The sequence below is a fragment of the Rhinichthys klamathensis genome, unplaced genomic scaffold, assembly GCF_029890125.1.
Source record: "Rhinichthys klamathensis goyatoka isolate OS25496 unplaced genomic scaffold, OSU_Roscu_1.1 h1tg000150l_1, whole genome shotgun sequence".
Classification (NCBI taxonomy): domain Eukaryota; kingdom Metazoa; phylum Chordata; class Actinopteri; order Cypriniformes; family Leuciscidae; genus Rhinichthys; species Rhinichthys klamathensis.
In genome coordinates, this window is record NW_026606685.1 from 1 (window position 1) to 6960 (window position 6960).

Sequence of the window (6960 nt, forward strand, 5' to 3'; positions counted from 1 at the left end):
TGATAGTTCACACCCTGCAGAGCTCACAGCCAGAGGGGTAAACAAACTCGGTGGCCTGAACACACACAAATGCATATAACGAAACACAAAATCGCTCCTTCTTTAACACAGGGCCTCTATCTTTTGCAAAGACGTTGAGATGCACGGGCACAGAGAAGTAAGCAGAATCGCTCTCTCACACGCACATTCAATTCAAAATGAAAATTGGCTCTGTTGCCGTGAACACAATGAGAATGTGTGTGAGTGATAGAGAGCCGTAGAGAGTTACACACACTTCAATGGCATCATTGAGTTCCTCGCCAGTTTTGGAGGGCGCAAGCATAGCAGAGTGTACCAAAATTGCTACGTCTCCTTTCATACTGACAGATGACCAACATACAGCTGGCCACACACAAAGTGTCCTCTAAAAGCCATTATATAAATCTATACACAGATCTATAAACTGTCCTTATAGGATTTTAAAATTACATTAGTAATTGATTTGTGTTGCGTAACGCAAATACCATAGATTTGGATGGTTTTAAAATCTCATTGATTTGGCAGGTTTTACTTGCTGAATTAGTCCAAATAAACCCCTGACCATGATTTTATCATTCTCTGACAGAAAAAATGTAATTATTCTTCGACAAAACTAACAAAAAGTGTGTTTATGACAGGTCTAAGAGAGTGTGCTCACCTGCAGTGTGAGAACATTTCTAATCTGAATTCTACACGGATCTGACTGTAAACACTTTAACTCAGATAAGGCCGATATTCATTCTAAACATGGCAGGAATTACGGCGTTCCGGTCAACAGCCTTCCAACATCATCTCCAGAATGTAAGCAAACTGTAAAGGAAAGATATCCAGAAAGTGGATTACATTTTTCAACAATAAATCTCAATGCTACATTCAAGCACTCTGAAATATATGGTAAAAAGTGTAGCCTTGCAAAAAGCACTATAGAGTTACCATGGTTGGGTAAGGTACTTCAAAGAATTCTATAGGTTTACTGTCAAGATGATGTTCAAAAAACATGGAATAGAGCTGAAACAGTCACTGAAGTGAATTATAGTTTATAAAAAATATTTTTTAAGGAAGTTTCCACACAGCAGAGTTTTGCGAGTTTGAATTGAACCTTTAACAAACAAAGCTCATGTACATCACTCATTCCTTAAAAGATTAAGATAAAATACACCAAAATAAGCATTATGGAATATACGGAATATACAGTGGATTTTTAAGTGTACTGTAAGTTTTTGGGCTCACTGACTGTATACATACTTATACAGTTTCCCCCGGTTTTACAGACAAGACTTAGGCCTAGTCCCAGGCTAAAGTGCATGTTTGAGCTGTCTTAACTGAAAGCAACTTGCACTGACATAGTTTAAAATATGTCAGTGCCATTTTTTTTGTCTCAAGATGCACACCAGTCTAAGGCACAATTAAATATGCCTTAATTGAACTAAGGTCTAATCCTGGCTTAATCTAAGTCCTGTTTGTGAAACCGGTCCCATAGTTTCTCAACTGGTTTTACATCATGAGTCATGACCCAGATTTTACTTTAATCAAGTGGTGACTCAAATCAGTAGTAAAATTGTTTATCATGTAAAATGTCAACAAACATGTCCTTAAAATCAAATGTGAAACAATATGCCCAAATTATTAGTATTAGCATGCACGGGTCCTGTTCGGTAAGTCCGATCTGACTAGTTTAATACAAAGGCTACACCCACATTCAAATAAATCTACTACATAAGGTACAGAAAAACTGATATAAGGGAGGGAGTTTCGCAGTCTGGAAATTTAATGCGTCATAATCACAGATACAGGCCATTTAATAAGTTTGACAAGGTGTATAAAGGTGCATAAATAAAATAATATAACCAATGAACATTATGTAAAATTAAAAAAATACAGTGCAGTATTTTCATAGAAAAAAAAATCAGTTTGATTGGACGCACTGCCTGGTGTAAAAAAATAAAACTAAATGTGTTTTCTCTGCTCTATGAAAATGTGAATTAATATTTCACTATCACTGTCTTACAAAATTTTGTTGTTTTCTTCTATGCTGACCATTAGCATTTGCCTTTTACAATAGAGCATGATGCTAGCAACGCCAAGGCCATAGGTTTGATTCCCAGGGAATGCACAAACTGATAAAATGCATACCTTGAATGCAATGTATGTTGCTTTGGATAAAAGCGTCAGCCAAATGCATAAATGTAAATGTGACTATAAACAAACCTGAAGCCTTCTGGTTGTGACCCACCAGTTCAACATGCCTGCTATAAGGACCATCAAGGTGGCGCTGGCGCATACAAACTATGTTCACACACATCAGCTCCCACCAGGGTCTGAAAATAACCAGGGCTCAGGGCACAAATGCTCCACATACTTTCCTCCTTTTTATCTGTTATCTTATATATTTCATATCATTTTCAATACCTATAGTGATGGGTTTAGTGCCTCCATAGAGATATTGTCATCCATATAGATCAAAATCTGCTCTGACAGCTGCTGAGAGATCAGCCAGTCATGTAAACAGCAGCAGAAGATTGCAAGATCTCGAATAACAGTCAAATTGTCCATCGTAATACACTGATTCAATTGAAATATTTGACATGGTGTGTTTTATGGTTAACTCATAAAGGTAAATAATGCCCATTAAAATCACTTTCACAGGGCAAATATTGGCCATACTGGCTCCCACCTGTTTGAATTTGAGAATAAACAAAACTCATTCACTTATATTTTTTTCAACCATTTGTACAGTATAGGAAGTGTAATGCATAATAAACAACATATGGTAGCAATAAGCATCCAGCTGATGATTCACAACAACACACGTAATACATGCAGGAATGACACTAAAACATTGAATGAATGACAAGATGGTGGAAATAATGCGAGATAAAGATCTAAAAACTGATTCCCACCATATAGCCATTCATTCATTCTTCATACCTTGACGCTGGTGCAGCTGGTTTGAGTCTCGGCCTCTGTGCGCATGTGTCCGCCGCTGTTCTCTTTCCGCTCCCGCTGAGAGCTGGTCCGTGTGTGCCTGGTCTGGTACGCGATCACGGAGGGGATGGTATCCGCCGCATCGGTCTTGATGAAGAGGCCGTGCAGGGTGGTCGCCGTGCCCTGCGAGATGGTGGTGGTCTGGTGCGGAGAGTTGGACTCGTCCGAGTCGCGGCAGTAGATCACCCCGCTCTGCGAGACGTGGATGCTGGGAGCGCAGCCCATCGTTCCCCGCGCCTCGTTGCGTAAAACCCGGAGGAACGAATCTGAAGACCGCCGCTGTCACGCCGCCGCTGCCGCTCCCGGGCCGCTGTCACGCCGCCGCCCCCCCGGTACATTGGCCGGTGTTCGCGCTGCTCAGTTCCGCCTGCCTGCCTCCCGCGCGCGTCAAGGAAAAACGTAGAGGAGATCCATCTCACCGCGTTATTTATCAGTGATCATATCAGATCAGATCAATGACACCCCGGCTGTCCAACCGTGAGACCGATGCGCTTGTGCCATGTCACATTTTTGGACAAATTAAACCCTCATTTCACCTCACCTTAAGATACTACAGGTTCAGGCTGCACGATAAGATCCATTTTCTCGCGGCATTGATAATCTGTATTTCATCGCGATATCGGAGCTCTTAAATAACAGGCGCAAAGCATTAGACTCTGAGAATATGTCTCAAACTTACACTCATGGTCCTTTAAGACACACGAGCGTCATCAGTGACAGACACGCACATCAATGACTCCCTCTTCCCATGAACACAAACACACACACACACACACACACACACAGTATTTATTCATGCTGGATTCATTTGCAGAGTTTAAAGATGAACATGAGCAGAGAGACACTGATATTCATTCCCATTCAAATCCCATTCAATAGCATTCAAATGCATAAACAAGACTAGTGATTGACTCAACAACCGGTGCAGAGTGGCCCATAAATGCAGATACAATTTAATGACAGCAATTGAAGTAGCTTAAAAAGTATAAGGGTTGAAAATAAATGGGTTTTCACAGCAATGTCATAGAAGATTTTGTGCCATTGAAGAGTCTTTCAGTGAACAGTTCTTAAAATATCCGTTTTTTTTCTTGGTAAAGAATATTTGGTAACACTTTATTTTACAGTGTCCTTGTTACATATGTTACATGTACTTACCATAGTAATAATTATGCATAATTACAACCTAATCCTACCCTAACCCTATAGTACATGTTAGTTGCTTAATATTACTCAGTACCTAAATGTAACATTGTAACAAGGACACTGTAAAATAAAGTGTTACCGAATATTTTAATAATCTAAAGAACCTTTTTCCACTAAAGAACCTTTTGTGCATTTGAAAGGTTCCCTGGATGTTAAAGGTTCTTCACCATCAATGGCCTTTATATTTAAGAGTGTACTTCACACAATTTTTATTTATAATTCACTCAAAAAGAAACCGAAAATATGTGTTATACATCCATACTGCTGGAGGAACGACAACTCGAGCACGCTTATCAGCCGATAATCTCAAAAAGGCCACATTTTAGGTCTATCACTAAACAAGGCCAAGCTATTGACCTTAGCCTTGATGCATCAAAAATGCTTTGAACATGTTGAATGTTCATAAACACTGACTTTAAAAGCTCTTCAAGCATTAGAACGGTAGAGCATGGCCAAGGGTTCAATTACCAGGGAGTGCATGAACCAATAAAATATGAATGCAATAAGTCACTTAAAGCAACTGCCAAATGCATTAAAATGTACAGTGCACGACTGTAGGATCAGTGATAGCACATCTGGGTTTCCAAATGTTTGCATATTACAGGTCCAAGCTCTAAAATGTTCCAAACATCTGTAAATGACTGATAAACCCAGATATGACTACACTGACCTTTTATTACGCTGGAGTTTATTTAACAGATTCTTGCATGGGTGGGAAAAATGTTTTTGGCCCAACTTTTGCAAGTCACTCTGCACACGTGCCATGTGTATGGCTACATGTGTATGCAAAATGTTCAATCTTGACATTGCATATTCTGGAAATGCCAAAAATGTCTCTCTATTCTGATAAACTAAATACACAGCCTTCCACAGATGAACTGAAAATCTACCCACACTCATGTCTCTCGAAACCCATGTGACTTTTTCCCCATGAACCACAAACTGAGTTATTATAAAAATGTCCGTTCAAAGAAAACATGCCAATCAGTGTTGTAATTGTGCCGTCTATATTAAAACCACTATATTATTTGCATTTTTAATTAAAATTGTACCCATTGTTGCTAATTGATGCTATGTCTTCAAATAAATAAATAGTATTTTTAACTATATATATATATATATGATTAAAAGAGTGACATTGCATTGCAAAAAAGTATGTTATTATTATGTAGCTATATGTTATTATGTTTTCTGGACAAAATACCATGGACTGTTCAATACAGTAAAGCAAACACCATGTAAATGCCATGATATATAAATATCATCCAGTACCACAGCACAATAAATCAAAAATACAAAGGCAGTAATAAAACATGCAGTTGTTAAACATTTATATAACCAGTGGGAAATCTTCAGGCTGTTAGGCTCACAGTCGACACTGGTTAGAGCAATTAAAAGAGTTTTTTTCAGGTTGCAATGCAACATTTTTTTTTGTTTTACACCTCTCCAGTGTTAGAAATGTACGCTCATGGCAGATTCATTATGCATGAACTGTCAATGTGATTTGTTAAGTATGCTTTAATCACCCATTCTTAATGGAATTGCACAGTAGAATTACAAAATTAATTATATTAGCTGTGAAAATTATCCTTCAGGATATCTTATAAGAGTTTAGGGTTGTAGCTGAGATCATTTAACACTCAGCTGGAAGCTTCGGCTGAGGTATTTGTTGTAATCTTTGCTTTCAACAAAACACCTAATCTCTCCATCAGCCAGTGGAGTTCAACAGATTACAACATCTTATCTTCATCAAAGAAATGAAACTTTCCACTGTCCCACAGCACGTTACATTGACTGTTCACTTGACCTTCTGCTGTCTAATACACAAACCACCCATGATCGCCCTCTGCTGGAGAACTTGAATACTGTCCAGGTGAAATGAAGACTATAGTAATCTAGCAACACTTAATGTACAATGTGACAGAAAGAACGGGAACGCGCAGTGTTACAGTGTAACATAAACGTACACCAATGGAAGCTTCAATGGGCCTACTAATAATGACAGCAATGACTCAAAGGAAAACATAAGTGAAAAAACAAAAACATCTAGGCCTACTTTAAAGAACAAATGCTGGGCAAAAAGATTAGTGCTCATCGTTAAGACAGTATTACTTTGCACATACACTAAAGGGAGAGTGGGGTAAAATGTGATACCGCCTTAATCTAGGAAACTGCACAATGATATTTAGACGGTCACGGGGCCAATCAAAGCTACCTGTGATTAAATAGTCTGATTTTTCGTTTTATAATACATTAAATACATTTATTTTATTTAAATTTACATTACATTAATCATGTCAAAGCAAAAGTATTCGTCTTTATATATGTATTATATTATGCTGGTTATTCAGCACTGAATAACAGTTTGTAACATTATTTTAATAACAACAACCAGATATTTAGATGCACATTTCTCAAGTAGGCTATTCCCCATGACTCAACTTACCCCAACTCAAGTTCACTTCACTCTTTTTTTGGCAAAGTCACATTTTAGGGCCCTATATAGATACTTTCTTCTCGTTTCAAGTCAAGTCATATTTTATTGCCTTTATTTCAGCAGATAACAGCAATGCTAAAATACATCTGGTATATTAGCGTTATTTCTTTGTCATTTCTTTTCGCCCAAAGGACAACTTAAATAGTGCCACAACTTACCCCACTCTCCCATACTGTGAACGAACTGAAAGCTGTCATGAGGAGCATTGACTAACGGATTAAGCAGAACAGGTCAAGTCAACTAACATTTCAGCCATT